At 34.8% G+C, this 23075-nt stretch overlaps 1 protein-coding gene across 1 annotated transcript in view; it reads left to right on the forward strand.

Moving 5' to 3' along the window:
- Nucleotides 1-485: 485 nt before the first annotated feature.
- The window catches only part of LRRN3 (leucine rich repeat neuronal 3), a 33828-nt gene continuing 11238 nt past the window's right edge, over nt 486-23075 (forward strand). Inside the window, exon 1 of the mRNA XM_010181990.1 lies at nt 486-591. The gene's annotated coding sequence lies outside the window, so the exon portion shown is untranslated. The remainder of the gene's footprint in view (nt 592-23075) is intronic.

A 23075-nucleotide genomic window follows, 5' to 3' on the forward strand; every position in this document is an offset into this window, starting at 1 on the left:
GTGTAAAGGCTTGTTTCGTGTATCCGTACCCGAAGCAGCAGTGTCACGTAACAGACAGCTTCCCACGGCCAACCAGGCTGGCGCAGCCGCGCGTACTACGCGGCACCGGGGCACGCCGAAGCATTGGCTCCTCTCTGGGGAGTGGAAGGGGCTCAGTTATTAATGACCGCTGAGCAGGCAGCACCGTGTCAGTGTGACAACTGCACGGGTGAACGATGCACCACTAACCACCATGGAAACAAGGAGAAATAAGAAGAGCTAGCGAGCATCTCTCTCTCCCTCCCTCCCTCCCTCCCTCTCTCTCCACTGGATTGGGAGCCTCAGCCAGCCAGGCAGCAACAGCGCTCTGGCAAACGTAAGGGATCTCAGCTGGCAGCACAGAGCCTCTCATGTTGTAGGATATCAATAGATTCATCTCTGTATTATACTCCGTTAGACACACGCACCCACACCGACTCACACACAGGCGTAGATGTATGCACATCTATTCAGACTCTGGCTTTAATACAAGCATGTGGCTACCTGAACTAAGGAATCAAAATTATCAAGATGCAAGAACTACTACAGCTCTGAAACTACTCTTTTTATAGGGTAAGTTCTTTATTTTCAATTTTATCCTGACTTTTATTTTAATGTGTAAACTCTTTCACTTTCCCCTTTTGTAAAGTTATTTTATTAGCATATTTTCACATTTTACTTTCTGAATGGAAATCCAAATGGAATTTGTTTTTTTTTGTGCCAGAGATAATCTAAATACGCTTGCAAGAGTATCAGTTTTGTGCATTTGTTAGCTTGAAAGAACATCAAAGGATAAAAAATTATAAAGGGAGATTGTTTCCCCTGATGTTTCAGATGCAAAATCAAATTACACAGTTGCTCTGTGTTTTGAAACCAATACAAGATACAGGACAGCCTCCTTTCTTCTTTCCAGTGCTAGGATTAAGGGAAATGCTGTTTATGTCAGGACCTAAAAACCACTGAGCAGCAAGGCTGAATGAGCATATCACAAACAGTTATTGAATTTCTGCCAGGCTACATCTTAAGGACTGTGGCAAATGACTTTGCTTAAAAACATCCCCTTTCCAGTCAGAAGGGACAGTGTGAATGTCTGACTACTGATGTAGCTGGAACGGACGCATTAGGTAAAAAGGATCGCATTAAGCAGAATTCTTTGGTAATTAACAGGATCGCAGCAGGGTCTCTCTAAAGTATATTTTCATGTAAGGAGACTGTTCAAATCCATCACTATAAAAGCTTTACCTGTTTTAGTATAGGAAGGCTCAGAACTGTTTGCCTTTGCTTTCCATGTCTTTGTCTTCACATGTTTAGTTGGAGTTTTTGCCCAGCACTGCTGTTCAGAAAGAGAAGAACCCAACGTAGGGGGATAAATGGGGCAGTAAATGCAGGGAGCTAGAAAAGAGACGGTGGTTTTCTATTTCACCAACTTAATCTATATACAGTTCTGTGCTGGCACTACTGTTGCCTACTGTGTTTGTGTTTATGCATGTCTATGTCATTTCTTTCATGCTGTGTAAGAGTACCTCAGTATCCCTTCAGATGAAAACACATACAGTAAAGTCCATCAGCATGGATCTGTGATTCATGCATCAGTGAAAGCCAGAAAGAGATTTTACTTTACACCATGAAAAAGACAGGTTAGCTATCTACTGCATGCTTCAAAGTCAAAAAACACAACCTAAATCTTCCTGCATGTTTTTGTTTGGTTTTTTAGACTACTATATCTGTATTAAAAACAGCTCAGTATTTAGATTATTTCTCCTATTCCTTTTTCTCCCCTCACCCCCTCACTCCTGTACACCTTGGAGAACATCACAGAGAATCTGTTCTTCTGCAGCAATGCAATTCTTTGCTTGTAATTTTAGAGTTACTGTGTTTTGAGAAACAAACACTGTGAAACAGCCATCAACAGATAGCCAATGGCTGTAAGCCTGCCACCTTCCCATAAATGTCAGGAAATGGGTAGCTTAACAATATGTGTGGTAAGAAGTCAATTAATTCAGGTGACCTTTGTAAATGGTGACAATAAAGCAGCTCTGACAATATGCCACAGCATTCGATATTCCCTCTGGAAAATGAATGAGCTTAAGAAGAGGTTTCCTTTTCAGAGTACAAAATGAAAGGTATTGAAGCATTAGCTCCTGCTATTGGCAAGCTTGCTTCCTCTATTTCAGATGGTCTATGAAATCTGTTTAAATCAAACTGGCTAATTTTATCATGTGAAGCACAATCTCTTGTTCAATTAACTAAATATGCTGTCTTCACCCACACTCCATGCACATTTTAGTTGTTAAAACAAGAATTTCAACCTACTGGTTTGGATTTTTACAAAATATGCTATACAATAAGAGGAGAGAACCTGATTCTGACCTCTTCATGCTATATGCAAAGGACTACTCAGATGAAACTTTTTCTATTATATACTAAGGTACATGCACAGCCTTTCTGCATTGTTATCCATATTCATTTGTAATGTAAAAATAAGGTAAATATGAGTAACTTTAAACTGTTAGGTTATATTAGGTTTTGCCACATATATTGTAATGTATTATTTTAAAATATTATATATATGGCAAAGAGTTTCAGAAAAATGTGGTCATTCCAATCATACATGTACAAAGAAAATATGCTGTAGATGCATCACCTGAGTACACAGCACAGACATTCTTAACCAGCAAACCAGTCAAGACGTATGGTGACTATATTTTTGGTTAATACTCCCTCAAAGCTCCTGCAATAATGTTGTAGTGTCAGACAATGACTGGCTGATGTTGTTATGGCAACCCGAACCATCTTTCAGGGTGGTAGGTCTGAACATGACATCACAGCGTGCCTGTTTGGAGTACCCAGAAGTAGATGAGTATTCCTCTTTTGCACTAGAATTAGACCAGGTTAACTAGGCAACATTGCTACCTGTAATGCAGATCAAAAGTATCTTTGTTAACTGATCAAGAATGAGCAGCTTATGAAAAAACTCATGTACTGCAAATCACTTGTGATCACTTGTCCCTTGACACTAGAGGACAAAATTAAGTGCTTGCAAGTGAGAGCAAAGCATTTAGCAGTGTTGGAGTCACTTTCCTTGACTCTTGCCCCTAATCTTTATTGCATTAATAATGATTATACAAGCAAACCAAAAGCTTTGCTGGTTGGTGACAACCACTCTGACTTTAAATGGCTGATGCTCAATAGCCAAATTTTAGAGCACCTAAAGCAGTAGAAGAAGATAAGCAGTGGAAAACAAAAGATCTTTTTCAAGGCAAGCTCTATCTTACTTCTGAAAGAAAAATCACCACAGAGAAACAATTAAACCTTTCTTTGTGCTATAGGTATATGTTTTAGTGAGTTATGATAAATCAATGTTTTAGTTAAATCATATAGCCTTCCTTCAGATACTACCATTAAAAGCTGAAGGAAAAGCCAATTCTTCAGACAGATATTGTCAGAAACAATCTTAGTAAACTCTTCCACTTGAAACTCCACATACTCTACTTAATATCAACTAGCAAAAACAATGAAAAACTAATTTCACATCTAGTGCTCAAGGAAATTTCTTCTGAAGACCAAAAAATTGGCAGCTTCTAAAGCACTTTTTTTTTTAACATAATAAGTCTTCATGATCTCACACTACTTCAAAAAGAATATTAATTCTCATTCTAACAATACAACAAGCAATTAAAATTCTTTACTTCACTGAAGGAAAATACCAGTAGAATCTGAGAAGAAGCAGCAGTGACAGATGTCATTAGAAAGGTCATTAAACACATTAGTATTAAGAGAAAAATCAATACTTCTCATTACAACTGTAATGTAACTGTAAAAACTAATTACTGTGCCTTTTACTTATTCAACTGACCAATCCACAAACTGTTAAATGCCATAATTTTGAAAACAACATTTTTAATAACGAACTTCCTTAATATCCTTGATGTCAAAAATTTTATTTAAACAAACAGTATGATCTTCAGAGTTATACACAAATTCTATAAATTATGTTATCAATGTTTCCACAATAAATTCATATCCTCAGCTGACCTGAACCAATAAAGTTTTATTAGCACAGCACATGAAGATATACTCATCTGTGTCAGAGAAATGTCCAATAGGGATGCAAATCAGATCATCCCACTTTGAGTTCTTTGTGGAGTAGCTGAATGGGCCACCTGGTGAGAAAGAGCATTTTCATAGGGGCAAAACACAAACTACTTTCACAATTTTGCTTGATCCAATTACCCTATTCTGACAAGATTTCCTATTCTTTATGCATGGAAGATGGCGCTACATCATAAATTAACCATAATAACAAGAATAGCAAAAAAAAAGCCAAAAAATATAGTCAGCATGTGCACATTTTCTTCTCTCAATATTTAAAGACATGTTCTAGTCATACAAGTCAAAGGAAATATCATTGATAAATAGGATTATATTTATCATGCTCATTTGCTTCTACCTTATGATTTCTTAGCTTTACTTTACAAACTTCTTGGAAGAACAAGCTGCAGATATGAACTTAGCCCTAGAATTCCCAAACCTGCCTACAGGTTTTCTGCAAAGCACAAACAAATTTAAGGAAATTAAAACGAAGGGAAAGTTTAAACTCATAAACACAAATTTATACAGCATATCCTTGAAACAATTATCCTTCATTTAGAAATATTTCTTCTTCACAAAAGATTTAGCTCAATAAAACTCACTCTCTTTCAGCTTGCCTATTCGCCATAACTGCTTGGCCACAAGCAATAATGCTCTAATTCAAAGGAAATAAGAAATAAGATCTCTGTATTCCCATTATTTCTATTCAGCTGCTGTATTTCTGGAATTCATTAAAATATCTGCCCCAAATTTAATGGTAGCTTAACTCTACTGACCTCTGAATTAGAGCAGAAAATAATTTTTGCCTCTTTTCTGCTCTCAGCTCCCACTATCTCAGTCAAACTGGGAAATGCTTTTTGACAACATTGGCACAAAAGAAACCATTTAGCGGTTCCCTTTCCTGCATAAGCATCTGTATTTAGAGGTAAACACTGCAACGCTGAATAAAACGCTACAGGGAATATTTGTTCAAAATAGCTACTGATTATTAGTATTACCCCAAGAGTCTTTTACTAGAGGGTTCTTGTCATGCAAATAAGAACTACTCTGCCAGGAAATACTTTAAAGTCTCTAAATCATTTGGTATGAGAAAGGTAAAAATCTTAAGTTTAGTTGTACCAAAAATTCCCTGGACATGCAGCTACCACTATGAATTTAAAAAAAAAAAAAAAAAGATTGTTTATACAATTCTCTGTCTAGAGATCAGACAATTTCAGAAATTGCTTGTTGAATAAATTACAGAATAATAAATCAGAATAAACATCAGGTAGTAGAACACACAACAAATAGAAAAGTTGTGCACTGAGACATTTTTAAAGTCCCCACAGAATAGTCATCATCCCGGATGAGAGATGATTCTCTAATAGTCTCTTTTACTGTGGTATTGAGAGGTTAGAGGATACCATGGTTGATAGTCAGGTTGGTTAGCTGTCTGACATGGTGCTAAAACAAAAAGTCATCCTTATTTGAGATAACACATTCCTGATTTGGAAGGCACTTAACTAAGTGCAAATGTTGAACTTGTTCCCTGAACAAGAATAAACACGAATGTCTCCTCCTTCTGCTTTACAATAGTGGCACATCTTTGCTGAAAATTGAGATATATATGTGTCACTATTTATATCATACTTATACGACTTATTCTGTACCGAAAATACTAATAAAACTGTGCATCTTGACAGGAATAATTTTGATGTGGAATCAGAGCCTTTTCTCAAAGATTCTAGCAAGAGTCACAGTAGCTGTAAATTGAAGGACTACAGATATTCGTTTCTTCAGTCCAAGTTCATTCCTATTGGCAAGTTCTCTCAAGTCCCTGAACTTCCTTCCCCCTCTGGAAAACAGCTTTCTCTAGAGGTCATGTCAAGCATCAGCAATTTTTGCAGATGACACTTAATAGTGAGCTAATTCACAGTGTTTCTACCGAAGTGCAGAATTACCTGCTGAGTTCTCCAAACCAGCTGGCTCCATGTTGCAGGCCCCAGAAGGAGCAGAGAGACAGGAGACCCAACCCCAGCAAAGGCTTATATGTGGGATAAGCCTTCCAGAAAAAGCTCTTTCCTCTGCAACAGCAGCTCCAAACTCACTGCACAAGAAACTGCTCTTTTCATTTGTCCCATATGGAAATCAGGCAGTTCCTCCTCCCTTCATGCTGCAAAAAATACATTTCAGAAACAATACAATGAATTTTTAAAGTACATTATTTTATCTTATCAAATTCTACACAAATAAAAAGCCTTTTGCTATGAAAAATAAAATTACAGTCAAGTGGTGCTTCATTACCACTGCAGCTTGAGGGACATTATCTGCACAACTCCCATTTAATACCAGTTTATAACAATGCAGAGCTACTTAGGTTATCCTCTAAGCATAACACTGCAAGTTTCTCCTATAAATATTCATTGTATTACGCCTTTTTGAATACATATTTTTTACACAAGACATACCATGTTAATGTTGAAAAAATACAGCTGAGACTGTAAAGCAGCTATTTGATGACACTTCCAGAATACAGTAATTTCACTACTTACTTCATTTTAAGTTATTTGGTGAGTTACTTGCTGGTAAGCCCAAATAGAAGCCTAAAACTCTACAGCACTTGAGAGAAATGGAATGATTAATGACCGTTATGGTAGTTTATAGAGGTATCCTTATGAGGTGAGAAAAGACAAAATGAGGTAATTGCAACTATAATGATCTGTAAAGCTAGAAATGTTTGTCTGAATAGCAATTTTACCCAGCATGTATAATTCAGGTAACATATTCTTCTGAATGTTGCTTTGATATAGATTATCCAGTCATCAATATTCTGTCAGAAAAACACATTATCGGTCATTTAATTTTTATTGTGCAGTAAGAGACAGAAGTGATATGCAGCATACTGCACTAGGGTTAGACTCCAAACTCCAAAAACACATAAGGAAAAGTACTTTGTCCTCCAAGAGCAGCAGCTGAGCTCCTGAACTCTATCTTTACTGGGCAGAAGGAACAGCCAATGAAGCTGTGGAACTTTACAGCAAGAGTCTTGCATTCTTCCCCTACACAGACCCAAGAATAATGTTTGGACATGCATCGTACAAGCCCTAGGACACTTGGACCATATCATCACCACTGCTGTATTTCAGCAGCAGTCAGGGAAGTCAGTGCATTTGTGTTCACACTGGTACAGGTGCTTCCATGCCTTTAAAGCATAATGAAAACCAACTACTAGTTTACATCCTGTAACAAGTACACTTTCATTTCATAACGCACATTCTGTTACTGATAACCACAAAAAAAAGTGCAAAGGGTATATTAAAACAACCTTAAAATATAAACAAAATAAAATCTGATTAAGTACAAGTCATGCAATACCTGTAATTTTCCCTCATGAGACACAGATACTAAGGTATAAATTGCCTTCTCTTGTACCTCTAAAGCTGGTGATACTGTATATTGCCAGTGATTTCTGAAGTGTTCAAACATCTCAATAAAACCAGGCTGGATCAAAACCATGTGGGAAAAACAACTGAAATTGTTATCTTTTATTCCTTCTTGACTTTTTGCTAATCCTGTTCATTTCCACTTTCCCATTAACACTGTTCTAACAGAGTTCCCTGTAAAAGTAATTATAAGAGAACTATCTGCTAAAAGCAAGCAAATGAAACTACTACCATTAAAATTTCCATAGTACATAGAACAATCCAGAAACCTTTCACAGATGGTCCTCAGAATTGCCATCTTTGAGTGTAATTTTACTTCCATTTGTGGTAAAGAGCAAAAATCCCATTGATGTCAACAGATGCAGAAGGGACTCGTAAATGCTTTTTCTCTTTGCTTTTCAGTGTTTTCATAATTTTTCTATCTAGAAATACAAAATTCATCATGTTGCTTCATTTCCACTCATGCCACAATGTAAAAGACAAAAATAATTCATTGAGAATTTTGCTTCTTATTTAAAATAACCTAATCATTATACATGTTAGAGCAGAGCTTCTTTATCTTAAACATTTAGACAGACATCCAAAGCTTTCTGAAAAACAAGATTTCCAATAAAAGGAAATTCACCTAGCCAGTTACAAAAAAAACCCCTGAAATCGCAGTCCATATTGCCTAGAAAAGTTGGCTAGGTAGTTTTTCAAGTAACAGACCCTCAGACACTCTGGAAACAAAGGCAGTTTTCAACTTCTGGTCACATGGATTTTAATCAAGCAGAATTAAACAAAACATTTGGCAACGATTGTGCATTCTGGTTTGCCTGTGTCAGGAAACAGGCAATATTCAGAAACAATGAATAGCATATCACCAGTCTTGATGACAAGAAGCAAACCTCTTCAATATTTAAACTGCACCTTACCTTGAAATATAACTCATAGTCATCAAAATGATGTTTCAAAATGGAAACACATGGTCCTCTCTAACTTCTTCCTTCTATTTGTATTTAACTTGTCTACAGTAAACATTTTTCCATACAGGAAATCAGTACTTACATTGTCATTTTATCATCTGCAAGTAAATAAAATAAGATTATGCATTTTTTTAAAGAGTTGCCATAATTAATTGACTTAGTAAAAAAAAAAACACCACCAACCAAATTTATTTTGTATTTCTATGGCTATGTGGCAAATGAATGAGGAAAGCAAAAAGTTTTTAGTATGGACATCAAAGATGGATTCCTACTCCTGTCATTAATAGCAGTAAGAGTTTAAGTTAGTTCTCCCAAACATACAGAGAAGGGACTTAACATAAAACTTTGGCTATTTACCCTTTAGTCAGAACAATTAACTTGCTAGTTACATTTTTTTGCAACTGTTCATGATTTGTGTCACATTTTCTTCAGTTCTATTCTAGAACTACATACGTTTCTCTTGTCCATTAATGAGTTATATCTCTTGGAAAATAAGAGAATCTACTGTACATAGACTCAGATCTTCCCATGTTTGTTGAATCCTTTCCAGCTTATCAAAAAGATATCTAACATTGGAATTTGGGTATTCTTAAAGAATGCTCCATTCACTATAGCTAGCATGTCTCAATAATTCTGTTCTATTCATGATCATTACTGTCACACTGGGGAATAAAAAGGAAATGAGTTTTAAATAAAAAAACCCGTATCCAAAAACCAGAATTCCATTTACATATTTTGACCTGTGCTTTTAAGCTACTAGCCCAGATGTCACTGATGTATGGAAACAATATAGTATTTATTACTAAATTTTTAAAAATATATTTGAAAGAAATAGGCAGACTTTAATGTCTACATTAAAGGACACTTTCAGTGTTAATTACAGTAATGCTAGATTCTTTGTTGCCTCATTTTAATGACAGAAGTTATAGTACTTATTCCTATATGTCCTATTATGATCTGGTATAACTTCTAACTTTTATACCCATTACTAGACCTGTTCACAGTTACTTTTAGAAGCTGTTCTAGAAAGGACTGCATTATTTATATGGTTTACCAATTAAAAATGTGTGATTTCATTGGAAAAGTATTGATTCAAACAGAATAGAATGGATTCTCTTGTAACTATATATTTTCCTTTAAGGTTTTGAAAGTGGAAGATAAAAAAAGGTTTTACAATTTATATTTAGGTACTTAAATAAAGGAACTTCCTCTAATAAAGTTTACATTTTAAAAGTTGCTGATTGCCAGTGCTACCACTACCTTCAAGGCTTCTCAATGAAATACAGATCCAGATGCCTTTTTTAAGCATTTAAGTATTGCCAAGTGTCATTTAACAATAAAGTATTACTAGAATAAAGAAGTAAAACTACATGCAATTTCAAAGATTTAATTGCTGAAATATTAAATTATCCATACATTGTTCAAATTCTGAAGTACATTTATGGTCCTTGGTCACAGGCTCAGTTGAGGACAAGTATATAGATCCATATACTTCAAGTTGGCATACTTGGAGTTATGTCAACACAGGTCCTGGACTTCTATTCCAGAGTGAATTACCTTTTGCTCTTTAAGGGTTGGAAAATCCATAAACTCTCTGGTTTTCAAGTCTTATTCTTCATCACTACTCTGACAGTCTCTGAGATTTACCAGAAGTTCATAGAAAGTAAGAAAAAATCCTTTCCATTTACTTCAAGTGACTGTGGATTAAGTCTCTGCAGTCTTTACTTTGTTTTAAATTTGGTTTATATATGTTTTCCAAACAATGTCTTGCATTGGTATGTCATTATATCAGTCATAGTAACAGCACAGCGGTATAGAAAACACAACTGTGTGAGCTGACACAGGCAGGACACAGGAAAACCTGCAAAACTACAGATGAAACAGAAAGAGTAAATTCATTTTTGTTACCTTGCAAACCAGTGGATCCCCGAAGCAGCACCGGGACAGAGGCACACAAGCAGTAATGCAGGCACTACAGCACTTGGTCCTTCCTAGAGGATCGTCAAACATGCTCTTTTCGCCTGTATATTTGGGATTCACGTAGGCACAGTTTACCATTGTGCTTTGATCTTTCCCACAGCAGGGCAAGAATCTCTAGCATGTTCAACAGGGTGCCTCTGAGTACATCACAGGCCTATGTTATCTAAACACAGATGTTCTACTTGTCAAGCACATCAGGTTAAGCAATGATTAGTATGATATATGTTTTTTCTACACCCTAGCTGCAAGTCACTTGAGCCTGTTTACAATCGTCCTTGCCATTCCTTCACTATTTTTCCAAAACTAGAAAAAATGAAAACAATTGATAAAAGGTTTATATGAACACACACCATACATGCCTGACACAAATATGGCATGGAGACAAACGTAGTTATTTTGAGATTGTAGGCTATCTTTCTACAACCACTCAATGGTAAGCATATAAAAGGTGTAGTATAAAACTGCTATGCTGCTATTTAATCACTCATGCAGAAGTTAAATAAACTTTCAAAAAATCTGAGTATATTTTGTGGAAGTCATCTACTCCATCATTAATTGAACTGTGGATATTTGAATAGAAGTGATAAACAGTAATCAGTACTCAGGCTTCAGGAACATGTTCAATTCCATGAAAAATAAATTTGCATTAGCCTTGCTTAAAAATAAATTTTGCTTGGCACATCAAATGATAACGTTGAATCCCCATGGATCAAAACCAACCACAATCTATGTCAAATGGGAAGGTCAAAGGACAAAATTATAAATCCTGCATAGCAACTAGTAAGAAATCTCAAAGTTTGATTTTACTTTGTGTAAACTGGTCTAGTATAACAGCTGACTTTGCTTTGAGGAGGACATTAGACTTGAGGCTTCTTAAGGTCCCTTCTAACTTGACCACTCCATGATGCTATGATACACTCTGTTGAGGGGCTCACTCCTTTGCCAGCATCGTCTTAGGTAACGATCTACAGCACCATTGTCCTCATCAAAGTCTGCTTAGATGCCTTAGTATGACTGCATTCAGTGAGAGCAATTAAGATGTTACCAGAGGTGAAAGGCACTGTCCAATCTGTGTTGCTACATGTTTTGAGTTTGGTCTCTGAGCCAGTGGTATGGAGTTGAAACTTTTGTGAAGGTAGGCAGTCTGATAGACTTGTTAACTACCAAGAACTACCACATCCCAGTAGGATGCTAAAAATTGTTTAAATGCCCTCCTATCTTGTTTAAAATTTTTAAAATTACACACTATATTTACTCGGATAACAGAAAACAACTATTGTCTAGCAGGGGAGGAGAACAATTTCCTGAAACATTACCATCTTAATTTGTAACCTGTGTATTTCTGCTCAGCCAGGTGTTCAATGTATTCCAGAGATCTGGGGCTGAATATACAACAGTTTTATATATAGTCTTGAAAATGCAGCACTAGCAATCATGAATCAGAATTAGCATGATGACCACTTCATATGAGGTTCTAAACTTTGGCTTTCACTTCACGTAGTGAATACACTTGAACTGTTTCACTCTTTGCATGATATAAACCTGCAATGAGTTTCATAAGGAGTGATTCTGCTGAGAAATCTTGCTCGTTTGGAGCTATTATTTGTGCTGAGTTTCTCATCGTTATCTCCAATATCAAGATTCATCCAGTAATTACTTCTACCAGAGTAATTTAAGAAACATGAACCGGTCAATTAGAGTCGCCTAAAATTTAGAGTACCCTTATAAAGATGATTAAATGGACACCATTTTTAGTTGTAATCTATGAAAAGACAGCAATCTGCAGAGGATGACAAACTAGGACCATGCTATAATACTATATGTAACTTCACTGAAGCCATAAAGTGTAAATCAGGGCAGAAATAAACTGCAGCATTAAATTCCAGTGTTAGCTCTAATGTTATCAGTGGATGACATAAGACAGCCTTTTCAGTTCTAAGTTCTGAATGTGCATAAAATTGTTGTTATGAGATTTATTCAGTACTAAGTTTAGAAGGAGAGTCTCGAGAAGCCTTTAAAGTACTTTTCTCGTGTTCAAAACTAAATTGTGCAGACAGTTTGCACTTCCGTTGTTTAGCATGAATAAAACCTATAATTGGATAATGTTTTTTTAAGAAAAATGTTTCTGGAAAACATACATTACATTGCTGATATTAATCACTGGTATTATATAAAGGCTCTAAATCAATATTCCCACTCAAGCATATTCTAAACTCAAAAGTATGAAGTACAAAGAAGTTTTAGAAGCACCAAGCACTTCACCAAAATAATACTTCATTAGTATTACAGACTAGTGCTTAGATATGATCTTTACATTTGCCTGACAAAGTCTGCTTGTTGTCATTCACTGGGGTTAAGTATTTGAATGTAATGCAAATAAAAAAGTTAATGATACCTTATAAAGTTATTTCTTCTTATAATAAGGATGGGTTTCTCATTATGCAACAATTTGCAGAACTCATTACCACTTTCCAAAACAAGCACAAAAAAGTTTGCCTTAATAGGAACTCCTTTTCAGGCCTTAAATTGGACTCTAAAAGACAACAAAATCTCATCTTTGTAAATGTCTGCAGATGCTCATATCCAAGACAGATGCTTAATGGAATTGGGCCAATTATAGGAAGTCATATATAAGTGTACAAGACAACTTTTAAAATTTTATTTAATTTTTGCTTACATGACCTGACACCCAGTGAATACGATCAGTACTTAGAGCAACCACAGCTATATCTTACTGACAGTAAATAAGGTAGTTTGACAGGGCAAAACCCAGTTTAAGCTTAGTAGCTGAATGTTTAAGTGACTTCCTGAGCTATGCAAAATACAAGTGTATGGAGAGACTCAAGGTAAAAGCTGAGGCAGATATAAGTCATTGTTATGTAAATATTATAGAGGAAAACCATAAAAAACAAATCGAGAATATGAGACTGTATATGATACTGCCTTCCACACTGTCAATTTACATGTGTTTTATTCTTGGACTTTTTCTGTAAAATGCAAAAAAATGGTTACCCTAGCAACTGCCACATGTTACTCAGTTTATTTCTGAGATACAGAGCAGCCTATAACAGAATAATACTGTGCACTTTTATCAGGATCCCTCAGCACCACAGAGAATTGTGAACTTAGTGTCACAGCATGGACACGTATTCTCTCAAAGTTTTAAGAAGTCATATTAAAGAAAGGGTAGTTGTATATATTTGGCATGTGTCTTTTTGCAATCTCATTTTCTTTATTGCTTTATGTGTAAATTAAAAACAAAGATTAAGAGAAGCATGTCCAACCTGGCAGTTGCTTTCTGCATTCTATTTTTATTGCAGTTCTAGTAGACTTCTATACCAAACAAGTACAGCTTTCAAAACTTCTTTAATAAAGTAGGAGATATAATCTTCCAAAGCATAAACATAAGGTAGATCTCCTATTCCCATCATCTTTCAAAGGTTAAGGTTTAATTCAAAATAAGAATTGAAGTATTCACAGTTAATCCTTAATTATCTGCCTTCTGTCCTCAGATGAAGTGAACTCATTGTTATATGCCTTGGCCTTATATAATTCATGAGGATATGTCTTGCAATAGTAGTACAAAAGAATCAGCATGCTAAAACACGAGCACACTGAAGTTAGCCACTAATGAACACACCTTAAGGGAAACTGTCATTCTTTTGCATCTTGAAAAGTGCACCTGAGATCTGCAGCCCAGGTCCTAGAGAAACACTTTTTCCCAAGCAGTCAGCACGGGAATCTAGCCAGGACATAATTTACAGTTTATAGTTCAAGCTAAGAATCTTGAGCTTTTTTTCCCATTTCCCAGTGCTTTGTTTTTCTGGTTTTTAAATGAAAATGTCTTAAGATAACTATAAAGTATTTGGTTAAATGCTGATTCTTCATTCCAAATACATGATTGTGCCCATTCAGGTAACAAAAACATTTCTAAATTTGTACTTGAAACAGAATAATCAAAATTAAAAAGTTTTTTGGATTTAAATAGCATTTGAATATTCTTCCCACTAGCTATTTTCACAAGATTCAACCACTAAATGCTGCTCTGCCTATTTTACCTGTCTCTGCTGTTTTTTTTCTACGTCATCATATACCTTAGAAAAGAATAAAAACACTGAGGAACAGCTCAATATAATAAAACAGAAGCAAACAGAAGCCCAGATACACTATTTTCTTCAGTAATCAGAGATGGAGTTTTTGTAAAACTTGGGATGAATGGCATTTGCCTAAAAATGCAAATTACAGTGTTAGATGGACAAGAAAAGCAGCAGTACTTGTAGATGTCCTGAACAGGTCAGAAGTTTTGACAGGTCTAGTACTATAGAAACCTCTTAGACTGGGAGGGTAAAATAAGAGAGGCTAATTCTGTATTTAGGCTTTGGGAAGAATTCAAGCTAAAAGTGTCTCAGACATTAATGAAGGCTTATGAGATGTCTGTGAATTGGACTAAAAGTAACACAATTTAATTTACACTGCATATACCTATGCATGTTGGGAAGTTCAAATGCTGAAAGTGCATGCTTCCCTTTGGAAGCACATATACTTAGAAAATTCTTACAGATACATAAAAATAAATTCAGGTGCAATGCTATGCTAGTCCAGATACACACACACATACACAAATAAGTGATCAGATTTTTACAATTTAAAATAATTTATCTTTAATTTATCTTTAATAGTACATAAAATAAATTATTCTTTTGATGTTTAGTTTAATCAAACTACAGAAACAGAATAGCAGGGAACATACAAACAGGCTTTTTTGCATTCCCTTGGGGCACAATATAGAGTAATCAATTGTAAATTAATTGGGGAAAATTTGTTTTGCATAGCATAGAGAGGGAAAACATTAAATCACAATCATTTGCCTAATGGCATTTCTAATATGTTATGCATGTATTCAGCCTATTTTGTTTTTATAGTGAGAAGCAAAACAATTACCAAGGATGTAAATACCAATAAACCATAATCTACATCTCTACTGAACAAGTAAAACTGAAGTCAAAATACTAAATAATCTTTAATTTCTACCAAGGAATAGTCAGAGTGGTTATTTGAGTGTACCAAATCCTTCATCAACTGATGAGAATTTAGAATTATTTTATTACATCTGGGTGCATTTGGTACAGATATGCAAAGCCATTCACGACAGCACAGAGGCTCCATGTTGTACAATCTATCTGTATATAAGCATTCAAGTCAGTGCTATATCTGCGTATGTGGTTAGATTTATGTAAACTTAGTACCTGTTCTCACTACACTTCCAATAGAAACCAATACTGGTTGTTAATGGTATAAATATATATGACTAGAAACTGTCCTCTTTATTTTTAAACAAAGTCCTGCTTGCGGTTTGTCTTGTATTGACATTGATAAACAGATGAAATAAATATATAAGATATGTGAAACAGAAAGACAGAGTGAGAAAGAAATGTTTTTAAAGGCCACTCAGTGGCTTTTAAAGTCCTCATATACGTCTTAAAGGAAAAACACAGGCATATAAAGTAATAAAAGAAAAATGTGTATATAAATAACAAGCATTTTGCATTTTACTGGCCTTAAGAAAACTAATTTTAATTGGTGACTTACAGAATATAAGATTGAATAAATGCCATTCTTGCTCTGATTAAATGTCAAGGCCATAGATGTGTTGTTTCAAAGAGAGTGAGCAATAATTTGGTGTTTATAATGAACCTTCCAGACAATTTATCTGTGCATTACATTTCTAGTCTTATCAATGAAACTTTATGATCTAGCACCTTAAACTATCGCTTCTTTATTATGATATGTCTAGGTTTAATGAAATTTCATTTTTATTTCTAACAATAAAATCAAACTGATACAAACTTAACCTGATAGCGACTATATATCTTTCAGTAGGCAGAGAGGAAGAAGCAGTCAGAAATCTTTTTGCTTACGTGGAAGAGTGGCTTGTGACAATTGTTGCTTTTCATATCATAAATGAGATTTGAGAAGCCCATATTTGAGTTCTTGTCCTCAAATCCACCATTTCCACAGCCAGAGGCATTCTAGGTCAATGTGGTTATCTTAGAAAGATAAGGTTTTTTGTGACTCTGTACAAGTCTAAGCTCCAGAGGCACTTTAGGTCCATGTGGTTATCTTAGAAAATGAAGCTCATCACCACGCTATTCTATAATCTATGCCTAACCAGACACATCTGAGCCCTTAGGAATTAATAGACTTTTCTAAGAGACATAAAAAGCATGTCTCAGCAGAAATAAACCCACTGTGCGCTGGACCATTCTGTTCAACTTTCTTGCATATAAGAATTCAGGAAACAGTTTGCAAGTATTTCTACAAGTATTTCTAGTATTTTTAGAACTTATGTCTATAACATAAGAAGAAAAACCTGGGGGGGGAAAATGCAAAAAATATTTGCAAAGGTTACTGAGATATTCTGAATTATATTTTAGGACAATATTTGTATCCTTTTTTTGCTTTACAAATTTGTTTGTATGAATAAACCTGTGTTCACACAAAAAGGTGTGCAAAATTAATTTTAGCTCTCCTACTTGAAATTGTTCAGCTGCAAAGCAAATTCTGGTTTGGATTCAACAAAGTTCATAAGCAATAGTTTATGAAAATTGAGTCATTCACTCAGAAAGTAGCTCCAACAGAAAGTATACTGAAGTCTGATGATAACAATTCTCAACATAAAAAGGATATTTAATAAAGACTGTATTACAACAACTGTTGCCTGATAGAGCCAAGTAATTACCTGCATTTGTCTGGTACCTAGTTTTAAAATCCATCTAACTCTGCAACATGCAGAATGGAAGTCTAATACTTCTAAACATTAAAATATCAAAATAGTATATGTAGCCTCTAGAATTAAGGATTTTTTTCAGTGAAACAAATTCTGTTTCATGCTTCTTAGCTACTATTATTTTTAAGAGAGAAAGCAACTAAAGCCATAGTTGAAAATTCTTTGAGAGTGACTTTTGTAACAAAAATATGATAGACTCAGTAGCAGTAAGATAGGAATAAGCCTGTTCCGAAACAATCTGCCTAAACTAACTACCAAACTAATGAAGGCTAATCATTTCAAACCTTAATAACAGCTTGAAAAATATGCTAAAATACGCTACCAGAAAGACTTTTTTCACTAGAATGTGCAGATTTATCTTTCTATTAGGAAACATAAACTCTGATTTCAAGGATCACATTTGAATATAATCAACTATTTTATCTATGCAGTAAAGCAAAATAAAACAAACATTCCGATTCACCAGAAATAGTGTGTTGTACGGTTCTTTTGCATTCTGTAACAAGTTCAGAGGAGAGAAATGTTGCCTCTCTCTCCTTAACAGTTCTAGAAATGGAGTCCATATATAGGGAAGAAGTATTTGCAGGCATCAATAGGATCCTTTCTGCTTCAACAGAATGGAATTCTCACTTCTCTGACACAATCACAAAGGGGAGGTCCTATACCAATTCTTGAAAGAACTGAAACCCTGAAAATAGCTTTGTAGACCAGAAAGGCGTAAGAATGACAGTCATCAAGATTCCTTCCCCTTAACATTTCCTAGGCTACTAGTTTGGCAGGTACACAGTATTAAAATGAGATTATTCCACCTAAGAAAAAACAACTATTAGTGCTTATCAGCTGAACATAATTAATAGTTCACATTTTGATCTGCAAATGTTAAGTGAGCATTGCCTATATGCTCACTTATAACTTCTAAAACATCCTTGAGACTATCTTATTTATTAGATCATTATGCTGGATAGCCATAGGAAGGAAAAGGATGCACAATCCTGCAGAAGAGACATTCAAAAGATCTGTTAACTCTCAACAAAACAACAATCCATTTCAAAGCAAGAATTCCCTTGACAATAAAAGGTTTGGTAATAGACCAAGCTCCTAATAACACAACCCACTCAACCTGCTGTGAAACCTTTTTGGACTGGTGCAGATCACTAAGTGAGAGTTTTCAAAGGAATACCAAGCTTTGCTTTAACTTTAAAAATTAAAGACTGCAGTTAAATGTTGATACTTCTTTCAAGGTAATGTTAGGATTTTGTAACTAAATATCTATTGTCTCCACCTGCAGTAGGATTCTCCTTCATTAAAGCATTAGACTAGTGAATATTGGTTTTCTGTGTCCATATGACTCTATAAACTACAAGGACATTAAAAGGGATTTAGACATCCTGACTGTAAAGAGAACTCATCTCAGTAATTCTTCAGTATTTTCTTCCAAGACAGACTTCTATTAACTAACTAAAAATGTTTTAAATGTTTTAAAATTTGACCCTTGAAGAATATTTATTTGTAGAAAAAGAGCAACTAAACAGCAAGTTCAGAAGCAACATGGGAAAAATAATGAAACTAAACCCCAATTTTCAAGTCAAGCATTTTTATGGCCTTTAGGGTATTTTCTTTATTGCTTGTAATGCAAGTCTTGATCAATCCTAAAAGTCTGCTCTTGAAGAACTGCCAAACAAAGCTATTTCACCTCATAACTGCTATAAGTTTCTACTCATTACTTCTATAACTTTCAAATGCTACTTCATCTTCCCTGGATGTGGCTCACATTAATGCTTATGAATGACACTAGACATAAAAGTGCATTCTATCATCTTCAGGGATATGTTTTCAGGACTTTTCAAGTACTCAGTCAATCAGACATGTTGCTTTGCCTATTAATTGAACACCAGAATAATCTCAACCTTCAACCAACTGATAGTAACCAGATGGCATTAGAGATTCAGAATTGCAATTACAGGAATGCATCATGACTGTTGATTCCACTACCAACCAGTAGTAGAAACTGAACCTGATCGGTCAGGGTTTGAAAATATAGGACTTAGAACACTCACACTGTTCTGCACCCTTGTTCAAAATGATAAATGTTAAACTGGATTTAATTTTAAAATTTGCATTTCCCATATACAATAAGATACCATGATAAGGACAGTTTAAAACATACAAAAACAAGCTGAACACCTGGTATGGAATTTGGACTTCAAATGCTTTCTATGCTTTGTTTTCTTTGTATTAAGAATGTTAAAGCAATCGAAGGTGACATTTCCATGCTCATTAACAAAGGACACAGAGTCGTTTGCAAGGAAACAGACAGGTGGTTTGTAACTTCCATCATCATAATATTGAGCAAGGTGACAACTATTGCCTGAAGGAAGGATAATTATACTACAAGATAACTTAAACCACATATTCTGTTCACATTTATTAGAACTGGCAGAAAAAGCCACACACCAAAGCTAAACTATCCTTGCTTACCTGTTTAAATTGTGGTTAACCAAATCAATCCCCAATGCACATTTATTGGCATTGGTTTGTGTATTCCATCAGCTAACTCTATCAAGTGAATTGGCTATCGGTCTTCAAAGTATCTGGGCTACCTAGTACACACTTCTGCAAGAAATTAGACCTATTTGCATTTTTAGAGAATCACCTTGTCACCTGAATCTCTTTTTTGAGATGGTGGATCAAATGCTTTTGAGACAGTCTGCCTAGTTTTAACATATAGCTGAGGAAGGATCTGTTATGAGGTAAATTAACCCTTCCAAATGTCAGAGTTGATATGTGTCCTCTGCTTTAAACTCTTCCATGCTATATATGTACTTTTCTTCTCTGAACTACAGCAACGTGTATATCTTTAAATATTGCAAATTACATGGATGACATAAAAGACAGGCAATTTTGGTATCCCAACTACTTTTGTTTCTTGTGGAGAATAGTGGAAAATTCTAATTCTGAAACCTCAAGAGCAATTTCTGAGGAGGTTATTGAAATATCTATATCCATATCCCTTAAAAGAGGGGAAAAAAAAGAAAGAAAGAAAGAAAAAAAAGACATCATTCTACCTTTCTGTTTCCACTTTCTTCTGTCACTTTATGGGACATTTCTAGAACTTACGGTATGTATGCAGAAATCTCCTTATTTTCTTCAAATGCTTCACAAGCATTTACATAGGACACAAAGCGTTATTAATACCTAATACTTAATATTTGTACAAACAACTAACAGCTACTTCTCTGCTGTTAACAAAGCTAAAACTGTTTTACAGAGAAAGTGGCATTGCAACGTTATTTTTCCTAGTTTCCTTTCACAAAGATTTATCATCAGTTTCTTCCTACTAACTAATTCCACCCTAATTCTAATTTATTTTACTTAACTAGAACCATATACAGCATTCCATGAGAGTTCTTACCTGTAACTGATAAATGCAACTAATGGGTTTTGGCATTATATTGCCAGTGGTCCTCCTGTGAGTAAGCAAGCACACCACGTCTTTCTCCCTACTTTTGATACTCCCTTTGACATCTTCCAACTCTGAAGCAGAAATTACTACTAGACCCTGGAAGAATAATTAGTCATTTTACAACACTGAAATGTCACCTTATTAAAATATCTATCTTTCTTTACTTATTCAAGTTTGTTTTACTGCTGGAAAAGAGAACCATGCCATTGTCTGGAAGCAGAAAGGCTGAAGGCAAACTTAAAAATCAATGTCTTATAATAAAAAAGCAGGTTGCCTCGACTTAACATTATCATTATTACAAAATTATGCCTAATCCATCTCTGGAAGGACAAACTGGAAGGACAATTTGAAATGGTTCATCTAGCCCATTTCAACACCAGTGATGAACAAAACTGTCCATTCTATCATTACATAATCACCACGAATAGGATATTTTCAGTATCTTAAATAAAACTTACCTTTTGTTCAGTTTGAAGAGCCGTTTTCCCATAAAAGATGCATTTCATTGCACAAAAGCATTTATGAATCTCTAACATTCTTATCGTAATATGTGATGTTGTGTTCCTGTGTTTCTTTACATATGCATCTACAGCAGATATGTCTATGCCTAGTCTTTGAATCACAAGCAGGAATCACAACAAAATGCAAGAGAAATTATGCTTGTCAAGGAAAATCTAGCACAAGCTGTGAGTACAGTGATCACAGTCTGGTTGATTGACTTGAATACTTGAACAGTAAATACTGGTCAAAATTCTCTGGAAAATCAGAACAATTTTAACACTGCTGTCTGATTTGGCATCCACAATGTAGAACGGTGATGTACAAGGATGAAAGATGCTGGAAAGCTAAGAAAAAAATACAAAATCAAGATGTGGCTCTACCATGTAAGTTTCACAATCATTCAGTGACATGCTAATGAGCCAAATAATCTAATATTAAGGGATGGAATTTTTCACTTTAGCCAAAATACAAAAAATTCTTTTAAAATAATAGGAAACACTAGAAGGACTGGAAAAAATGGAGAGGGGAAGGTGGCTACGAATCTATACATGCTGGAGAGGTACAATGGTTTAAATAAATTTGCAATTTTGAAAGGAAAATGAAAACTGTTGAAAGAGGATTCAGTTACTGTTCAAAGAACTATATGATTATTTAGCTGTAGTGCCACAAACAGTAGAAGGGATACCATACTTAACTGTAAGTGTTGCTATATATTTATCTTGTGTTTATCCTCTTTCTTCTGGTCTTATTTTAAAAAGCAAATCATAAAGAGAAAATAAGATCAGCATTTTAATGTATTCACTTCTAGGGAAATAAGAAATGAACCATGATAATCCTATATTGTGGATTAGAGCTGTCGAATGGGTAATAAAAGCACAAAAAAGCAATAATTTCAGGTCTGAAAATAACGTTAGTTTTGCAAATCATATAAAAAAACCTAACGTGTAATGTTATTAATGAGATGCTCAGCTGAGCAAAAACTGTAATTAAAACTAAATACAAATCAAAGTACTTTCTGCAATCAGAAATGACAGTATCTCTATGAGCTGGTAATTTATGAGTATGCATAAATCACCCCAACAAACACACAGCAGAAAACAGAACTTTCATTTCCTAATCTTTACAACAATATTCTGTTGTACGCATTGTCAGCTTTTGCAACCTGAAATTGTTTTTCATCAATCTATTTCTCTACACTGCCGCAAGCAAAACTAAAAAAAAATTATCCATTTCTGTTAAACAATACATTGTGAGCCTGATTCCCCAGGTGGCTCAGAAGGAAAGTAATCACCCAATATATTCACAATTACAAAATTAAAGCAATTCAGCCTAATTTGGTAGGAAAATTCATGACACAGAAAATACTATCTCATCCACTACTGGCACCTCAAAGATAAATTATTTCTAGTTTTTAGTAAGGAATTTTTGTTTAGTATAAAAACAAACAGTAAGGGTTTTTTTCCCTTTCTGGATCTCAAGCCACATTGCATGTAGTATAAGTATACACTAACTACTGGTGGGGATTGTAGCAGGATGTTCCTGATGCAATTGTATTCATGAAGCACTTATATTTCTTTAGATTATTATAGCTGATAACGATACAGCGCACATTGGAAATATTTTTTTTTAAGTATTATAAGGGCATTTACCTTGACATGACCATTTCCCAAAACAAATCATAAATATACCAGAAGCTAGGAGGTAAGTTGACTAAACATTAGAAGTCTGCCTTTAAAGACTGATTATTTAAATAAATTTAGGTCTTTCAAGCTTAAATTGTTAATGAAAAATTATAGAAGAGAAATTGTAACTCCTATAACTGTCATGTTTATTATTACACTAATTTT

Source organism: Mesitornis unicolor, unplaced genomic scaffold (assembly GCF_000695765.1).
Source record: "Mesitornis unicolor isolate BGI_N332 unplaced genomic scaffold, ASM69576v1 scaffold25723, whole genome shotgun sequence".
NCBI lineage: Eukaryota > Metazoa > Chordata > Aves > Mesitornithiformes > Mesitornithidae > Mesitornis > Mesitornis unicolor.